We start from the raw sequence: 9,624 nt of genomic DNA, 5'->3' as shown, positions 1-9,624 counted from the left end.
GATGGCTGCTTGTTTACCTTCAAGCCTTTAAGACCCCCCACACTATATCTTTTGATAGCCGGGCACCATCAGCTTTCTTTACCACATTTGCTTATGCACCCGTTTTGTCTTCAGCGATTGTGTCGGGAAGGTGAGTACACAATGATGATTTTTGTTTTTTGGCGTCTGCTACCTGATCCCTTCAGCACCTTGTGATCACACACCCCAGTGTGCTTCTTCCAGGTGGGCTTTGTTGCTTCTGAGCTAGATGGCCACTTGTTTACCTTCAAGCCTGTAAGACCCCAGGCGCCATATCTTTTGATAGCTAGGATAATGATTGTTTTAAATTATTTTTCTTGTAAATCCATAGCCTGTTCAACTTCAGGCGTTTATATGTAAGTCTGGCTGGAATTTGTTTGTTTGTGTTTCTCTTGGGGATTCATGTGTGTGTGTCTGTGCTCGTGCACGCCACTGATATCTTCTGTTGTTTCCTTGACATCTTAGAGTTGCTATTGGGGGGTCAGGTAGGTGGTGGTGCGTGGGAGTGGTTACCTCCATTAGGTGGTGCAGTAGAGGGGCAATAGACAGTTTAAATTAACTCTCTGGCAAAGAGTGTCAGAATAGGTGTCCAGGGCGTGGTCCGAAAGTGAGGTAGGAAGTGTTGGGGAGGGAAAGTGAAAGAAGCAGTAGGTCAAGCAAAGTGGGAGGAAGAGAGGGGCCAGACTCCAACCCCGGGCGCCAAGACTTGAATGCAACCTACAGGCATGAAGCAGGGAACTAATGGAGAGGTCTGTGGACCGGCCCCCAATCCCTACTACGTGGGCACCCCATTGCCCCACTCCAGAGGAATGCACTTCAGAGGACAGCACTGACGCTGCATCTCAGGAAGTGGGATGTGTCTGATCAGGAGCAAAGGAAGAGGTAAGGCAAGAGTGGAACACATCCCAGCTCACCAAGCCCTGAGGACAATCTTTTGGCTCAGAGCAGCCAATGCACAGAGAGGATCACAGGGCCGGCCCCATCACAAGACAAGACGATGTCCCTCACTGACACATAGTGCTAAGGGGACAACACTAGGGACAGCACTGTGTGGAAGAAGTGCCGGATCTGACCCTACTGCACCAAGGCGAAGCACCAAGGTGTACAGTGGAGCAGCAAGGGGAGCAAAGCAACAAAGTCCCTGAGGAATGCCAAAGGTGGACTTTGGAGCCAGGGCATGGCACCCCAGAGGACCCAACTGGAAACGCGCATAAAGGTCAATGGACAGACCTGGAACTGTTTGAAGGCTTTTCAGTTTTTGCTGTTGGGTTTTCTTTCTTTGTTTGTTTTGTTGTATTATCTGTTGTTGATTTTTTTCTTCTTCTTTTGTTATGTTTTACTTTACTTTGTTTTCGTTCATATTATTGTCTATGCAAGTCTATCTGGACAAGATAGGTGGGATGAACAATCCAGAGGAGAGAACGATAGGACTGATGGTTCCAGGGGGGATATGGGAGAGGGAGAGATGGGGGAAAAAGAGGGGTGTGCCATCAAACCCAGGGCCAAGGGAAGAATAAGTGATCTAAAATTGATGGCGAGGAAGGCATTGGATGCTTGGGGTGGGGGTGGGGGATCAATCAAGGCAATGACACGGAGAGGACCTACCAAAACCCAAATGAAGGCCAAACATGATAGTGGGACAAGAGGAAAGTAAAAGGAAATTGAGGAAAAAACTGGGAGGCAAAGCACATTTATAGAGGTCTAAATACAGGCATGTATATATCTATATATATGTAAATACATTGATATACAATGACAGGGGAATAGATCTATGCACATATATCTATGTACATAGTATAAATAATACTTTATTTATAAAGTATTGCGGTAGCAGATGGACATTAGGCCTCTACTCTAGTTCTCCCTCAAGGCAAGAACACTTTGTTCTACTAACATGACACTCTGTGATGTTCACCTTCTGCTGAAGACCGAGTGCATAAGCAAATGTGGTGAAGAAAGCAGATGGTGCCTGGCTATCAAAAGATATAGCATCTGGGGCCTTAAAGGCTTGAAGATAAACACACAGTCATCTAGCTGAGAAGCAACAAAGTCCACTTGGAAGAAGCACACTAGCCTGTGTGATCATGAGGTGTCGAAGGGATCGGGTATCAGGCATCAAGACCCAAAACAAAACAAAACAAAACAAACAAACAAACAAACAAACAAAAAGCATATCAATGGGAATGAGGAGGAGCAAAGACTAGAGACCCAAACCCATCAGTAGTCAATTGGACACCCCCTGTCATAAGGGACAGAAGGAAGAGAAGAGCCAATCAGGGTGCAGTATAGCATCAATGAAACACACAACCTTCCTCTAGTTCTTTAATGCCCGCCCCCCCCACGCCCCACACACACTATCATGACCCCAATTCTATCTTAAAAATCTGGCTAGACCAGACTATGTATACTGGTATAGATAAGAGCTCTCAACACAGGGAATTCAGAGCAGATACACCCCTCAGGACCAATAAGGGGAGCAGTGATACTAGTAGGGTTGGGGGGGAGGAGGATAAAGGGGAACTGTTCACAATGATCGATGTATGCCCCCCCCTCCCAGTGGGACAGACAGCCAAAAAGTGGATGAAATGAGACAGCAGTCAGTGTAAGACATGGGAAAAAAAAGAATTATAAATTATCAAGGGGACATGGGAGAAGGAGGGTGGGGGAAGGAGGGTGGAAAATGAGGAGCTGATGCCAGTGGCTTAACTAGAAAGAAAATGTTTTGAAAAAAGATGATGACAACATATGTCCAGATGTGCTTAACATACAGACAGACACAATGGCTATATGTATGGGCTGTGATAAGAGTGATAAGAGCCCTCAATTTTTTTTAAGTGGGAGGGATCAGGTAGTGTTAATTGGTAGTCTAAAGGAAGGGAGATTAGGCCCCCAAAATTGCCTGATTTGCAATGATGGAGGAATGGGAATTTGAGAGAAAAATTTATTTTAAAAGAGGTAGTTATGGTGTCAGCTTTTGGCTTTATGAGGATGTGAAGTTATGAAAAGGTTTGATGAGAAGAAAAGTGAAACTAAAGATAGGCTAATCATATTATGAGGTAAAACTTTAGATATTTAGATTTAAGAAAGGAAAATTAAAGGGAAGGTCAAGAGATTAAAGTTTTAAGAATGGTAATAGGAAAAATATATGTATGTTTGTACACTAAGCTTGGCCCAGGAGCTTAGTCTTTGTTGTGGGTGCACTTCTGGGTATATGGTGTGTGCTGTGACTAGAAAATAAACAAATTGAAATACAACTTTCCTCTGGTTCCTAAATGCTTCCTCCCAGCCCCACTATCATGATCCGAATTCTACATTGCAAGTCTGGCTAGACCAGAGGATGTACACTGGTACAGATAGGAACTGGAAACACAGGGAATCCAGGGCGGATGGTCCCTTCAGGACCACCCTTCAGTGGTGTGAGTGGCGATACTGGGAGGGTAGAGGGAGAGTGGGTAGGAAAGAGGGAACCAATTACAAGGTTCTACATGTGACCTCCTCCCTGGGGGGCGGACAACACAGAAGTGGGTGAAGGGAGACGTCGGACAGGGCAAGATATGATAAAATAACAATTTATAAATTATCCAGGGCTCATGAGGGAAGGGGGAGCGGGGAGGGAGGGTAAAAATGAGGACCTAATGCCTGGGGCTTAAGTGGAGAGAAAATGTTTTGAGAATGATGAGGGCAATGAATGTGCAAATGTGCTTTACACAATTGATGTATGTATGGATTGTGGTAAGAGTTATATGAGCCCCTAATAAAACAATTGAAAAAAGAAAAGAAAAGAAACAAATTAAATTGGGAGGGAAAAAAGTTAAAAAAAAAATATATATATATATATCCCCTGTCCTTATTTTTCGCAGCTCAGTAGGCTGTGCTGTCCCTGTTATTGGGGACCCCTGGCTGTGGGGTATCCACTGGGGGTCTTCTGGTGTGGGTAGAGAGCCAAAGCAATTAATTTTTTATTCACCCCAATCCTGGTTTGGTCCCTTAGTGCTTCAAGGGGATCATCAGGGGGGTCTTAAATGGCCAATGTTGCTGCTCTCTAATACTGTACTAGTAAATTTATGTCTACTTATCTTTATGTTGAAAATCCTGTGGCCTGGAAGTGATATGCCTTTCGGTGGCTCCTTGCACTCTTTTCTGTGGTCTCTGCTGCGTGTGATACTCGGTCGCTGTCTGACCAGGTCCCTCCAACACTTACTCCATTTCTAGAGACTACTCCAGGAAAGCAGCTGCTGCTCCACCAGCCACTGGAAACGCCCAGGGGGGCCCCAAGCCCAGCAACAGCATGCCCAGTTGACATCCTCCGCCTGCCGGCCTCTTCCCACCTGCCATTCTATCGCAACTAATTCTTTTCGTGCACTAAATATACCAAGCGTGTATTTCCCTCATAGAATTCACCACTACCTGACATTTTCTGATGCCCTTGTTGATCTGTTTATTTCTTGTGTGCCCCATGAGAACACTGGCTTCCTTCAGGCTGCTAGGCCCATCACTAAGCGTTGGGAAGGCTGGGCGTGAGTGCAAATGGAGACTTAGCTGCCCTCGCTGCCATTGAGTGAATGCTGACTCCTAGGATGGGAGAAAACTGCTCCTGTGAGTAGCCAAGATTGCAACTCTTTGTGATGGCGGCTAGCTCCCGCTGGTGGTTTCGAACTGCTGACCTTGTTGTTGCGGACCAGTGTGTAGCCACTGCCCTAAGGATAAATATTTAGAAGTTGTAAATCAGCTGGACGCACTATTAACTGTTGCTTTTCTTGTTAGTTGTTGATTCTGAACTCCGGAGGGCTTTCAAGACGATGACCTTTTGGAAGCAGGTCACCACACCTGTCTTCCGAGGCCTTTGGTTAGTAGCTGAGTACTTAATTGTTTGCCCGACCCAGGGATTTGCCACTATTAGCTAGACTATCCTACACCCTTTAACTTGGAAAAATGGCCATTTTCATGATAAAACTTAAAAAAAAACCAGAATACTAAACATTATAGAATTCCAATGTTATTGTACCTATTTGGATATTCTGTTGGTTAGTTGATAGTTTTGGATAGGTATCAAAGATACATTTGGCTAAAATACTGCCTATATATGAGAAAGCTTCAAAAAGTTCATGCAAAAAATAGAACTAAAGGCCATGGAATTTCTCCATAAAATTTTTGGACGCCTAATCATATTTAACTTGTGAAATTTTGCCTTCATTTTAGCCAACTCACCAATTATACAGTTTATTCAAGATTTTTACATAATTGTATCCCACTAATCATCACGATAAAGTGATTTTAAAATAAGACTTAATTATATTCAATGTATATAACTTGAACATATTTTCATTAGTCATAAAGATTAAGTAAAAAAATATATAATTAAATATCAATATAAAAATCAATACATTCAAGTCTATTTGTTTTCCAGGGAGTTATCTTTATTCTGAGAGGACAAGATACAAACTATAATTGATGACAAAATTCTAAATACAATTATTTCAAGAGAGCTAAAGTTCTGTTTACTTTCTAAGTAAATATCATTGTTGTTAGTTGCCATGGTGTTGATTTCAGCCCCTTTGTGTCAGCATAGACTTGCGTTCTATCCACTTTCAAGGCCATCAACTTTAGAATCAGGCTGCCGTACTTTCTCTTAGGAGGGTTCACGTCTACAACCTGTGATCTAGTAGTCAAGAGCACCGTATTAAATATTTTTATAAAAAATTAATGAGTCACAATCGTAGAAATCTGTGTGTTGGGCTACAGTTCGAGTGGTTGACAGTTTGAGACCACCAGCTGCTCTGCAGGACAAAGACAGGGCTGTCTACTTCCATAAACAGTTATAGTCTCGGACACCCCCAGGGGCATCGCTATGAGTTGGCATCGAATTGATGGCAGTGGGCTTGTTCTTATTCGTTTGGTGCGTATTGAGTTCCAATATAAAGCACCTTGCATGTTACAGCTCTGTCGTCATATTTAAAAATTTTTAAATTTAAGAGTCATTTGAATTGTTTGATATTGTTATGTAGTATAAGTGAATACATATTGAATCAATAATGCTGCCATGTCTGATGGTTGGAAATATGACTCATCCATGCGTACTTTTTTTTCCATGAGTACTTTTAAAACAATAAATTGAAGGGGAAAGTAATTAAATGCTTGATACCACTTAATAGTATTTACATAAATAATACTTAATCCCACAGAAAAAAATCCATTCTGTCTATGTTGTCTGAGAGGAAGGATTTGATAAGCTCATTGATTTGTCGTTTCCCCTACCTAAGCCATCCAGCCTCCACACACTCCGAAGCAGGGTTCAGAAACAACCCAACCCACATCCATCCAGAGCATTCGGACATGCTTACCTTCAGTTGACGGACCCAGCACAGAGGGCAGGTTTCATCGAACCTACACAATATTCATCATGGATATGTTAGGCTGCATTGTCTAGGGAAAAAATCCACTGATCCTTATATATGTACAAAAAAGAGCTTTATAGCAAGAAGCAATTACTTATCAAGAAGGTAGGTATTCCAGCCCAGTCCAACTCAGGTCCTTAAGTTCAATGCTAGTCGATAAGTCCCTCTTCCAATTCGCACAGCTGTAGGTCACTGACACAGAAAAGGGAAGCCAGAAGCAGGATGATCACAGGTCAGAGTGAAGAGTCATATGGCTCCAAGGTCAACGGAAAGGTGGCAGGGTGCAGACAGTTCTCAGGGTCGGGCTTCCCACATGGCACCACCCCTTGGGGTAAGCACAGAGTCCCAGGAGCCAGGAAGGCAAAGCCAGGGGGTGGGGGGAAAGAGAGAGCAAGCAGTTTCCAGAATCCCCAACTCATACCAAAGGCCACCCCCCAAGGAGATACCGAAAATCATTCAACTAGCACAATAAGACTCCGTGTTTAGGGTTAGGGGCTGTACTAAGTAACAGATTTTGAAGGAGCGCGGCTCCCCCATTACTAAAGAAATGTATTCACTTGTGTGACTGTGATATGCAGGGTACACGGTATTGACTAAGCTCATGGATGGCATTGAGGACCAGGACTTTTTCACTCCTGAATCTGTACTTGGAAGCCAACTGCCTGGTACAATGCTGGCAATATATATTTATTGGCTGAACAAATGAATGAATGGATGTAAATGGACATGCTATATCTATATCTCTTTTATGTTCAAGAACTATATTTCATGATGCAAATGGATGAACGTAGCATTGTTATACAAATAACTTTGAAAATTTGAGGTACTATCAAATTATTCTGAAGCTTCAGAATTTTATTGTTAGTAGATTGTTTCATCATCCATCACAACTGGTAGAATAGCATCTACTAGAAAATATATCTGTTGATGAGAAACAAAGTAAGATGAAAATTAGCAATGGCAAGTCACCATGTGATAAATGTATTTTAGCTACGGGTTTGAACCACCAAACTTACACTTAGTAGCCCAAATCTTAATAGCTTATACCATCCAAGTGCCAACTACTACTCTAGTGAGGTAGTTAGTTTATTGTGCCAACCTGGCTGATAAACACATGTGGGGTTAATTGAAGGGCGGAGAGATAAATGGCTTGGTGAGTCTTGCCTTTCGAGTTGTCGGGTCTCTTGCTTTCTGATGGTCGGACCAGGGTGCAGCAGCCTTAGCCAGTTCCCTGCTTCAGCTGGCAAGACTCACTTTCTGCAAGACATCCCTGAGGAGAAGCCACATGGACCTACCCCGATGCAGCCCTGGGTGCTGGAGCAGCCATGTGGAGACCCCTGCCAGCGCTGAGATGTTTACACCTTCACTGACTTGGCTTTCCTCCTGCAGTCGGCATCATTACGTCTGTTTTGTGAGATGGAGGAGGACTTTGTGGATTGGTGTTGGACACATGGGTTAATGGGTTAATGTTGGACTTTGGGGCTTGGGCAGCACTGGGTTGGAATGTTTTCTTGATATACACTTAACCTTTATATAAAACTCTCTCTTATACATGAGTTTCTGTGGATTTGTTTCTCCAAAGCCCAGACTAACACATCTAGGTACCAACAAATGTAGGCATAGGTCAATGATTGGGAAGGTATTATTTGTTTCTTCATACAGTCTGCCAAACAAAGCCATTTGCATCATTATTAATCTGAGCACTAATAGTCTTGTTATAATGATACTTTGTGGCATGGTGGGAAAAGCATTAGACTGCTAACCACAAGTTAGTTTACATTCATCAGCCGCTCTGAGGGAGAGATGAGTCTGCTATTTCCATAGGGTCTCTATGAGTCAGGATCTAATCAATGGAAGTGAGTGAGAGAGGGTATGGTTATAAAATATTACAGTAACTTTACTGATAATTTTGACATGCAAAATGCAGTTTAGATGTAGTTAATTAACATGGCCTTCTAGCCATACTTCCTTGTGTGATATAATACTGACTCTATACCTGTGGCTATAATCCCATGCTTGAGAGCGTTCTCTGCTATATTAATAGACGGGATTAAGGTGGGATTCAGTCCTGACTTTAATAGAGGGTGTGAACCAAGTCCAACCCTCTGTTTCCTTGGTGGTACAGTAGGCTAAAATACATAATCACACCTCCATCATAGCTAGTCCTGGGCGATAAGAACCATCTCAGACACAGAGATAAATCCCAGGACCTTTGGAAGAAGAGCACATTCAAGATCTCCTGTCTAACATGGTGGAGGCTGAGACCAGAAGCACCAGAGACTGTGGCATGGGAACTATTGAACAGAGCAAAGAAGCCAGGCCCACGCCTGAGACTGAGGGCAGGAAACCAGGAGAGAGAACGAATGAGCAGGGCTGAGACATGGTACGGTGAGACAGAGTGAGGACAGCTCTCCTGGTCCTTGGAGGCAGAGGTTAAAGGACCGCCGGACTGAGAGGCTGAGGACCAGAGAGAGAGACTTGGCTGCTGGCTGAAGAAAGGTGTTGCTGTTTACTGATCTTGACTTGTGATAACTAATTCACTTCCCTAATAAACCAAGCCATGAAGCACCAGAAGCACTCATTTGTCTATGCCTTGAAATTTGGAAGAGAGCTACCTGGTCAACCAATCGGAAGAGATTCATATTTGTACCCATTCCAAAGAAAGGCAACCCAAGAGCATGCAGAAATTATTGAGTTATAGAGGGAAATTACCAGAGGTTTATTTCCTGTATAGATCTTAAAAATATATCATGGGCTCCCACTGTCATCCATAGCCTTCTGCAAACCAGAACTTCACAATTTGAGCTCTACTGGGATACTGTTTCCTCCTTTGGCTTTGGATTATGTGATTTGCAACCCTTTGGTCATTGATGTTGGAGTGCTTCTTCCATGTGGACTTAGTTGACATCTCAGTTAGATGGTGGCTTGGATAGAAGCAAGCCTTTGAGTGCCCAGATGCTATTTTATCTGATAGCTGGGCACCATCTAATTTCTTCACCACACTTTGCTATAGCACCATATATTCTGTGTTCCCTTTCTGAGGGTGAGTATCAAGCAGGGCCATGATGTAAGAATTAATTGTTCTTAAATTGGTGCTGAGATTCAGTACAAGAAGGGCCTATTCCATTCTATGATGCTCACCTTCCTGACACAACCGCTGAAGACCAAGTGGGTGAATAAGCAAATGTGGTGAAGAAAGCTGATGGTGCCC

The sequence above is a fragment of the Echinops telfairi genome, unplaced genomic scaffold, assembly GCF_000313985.2.
Source record: "Echinops telfairi isolate 266 unplaced genomic scaffold, ASM31398v2 ScPeMD7_7424;HRSCAF=8462, whole genome shotgun sequence".
NCBI classification, from domain to species: domain Eukaryota; kingdom Metazoa; phylum Chordata; class Mammalia; order Afrosoricida; family Tenrecidae; genus Echinops; species Echinops telfairi.
Note: the sequence above shows the minus strand (reverse complement) of the source record.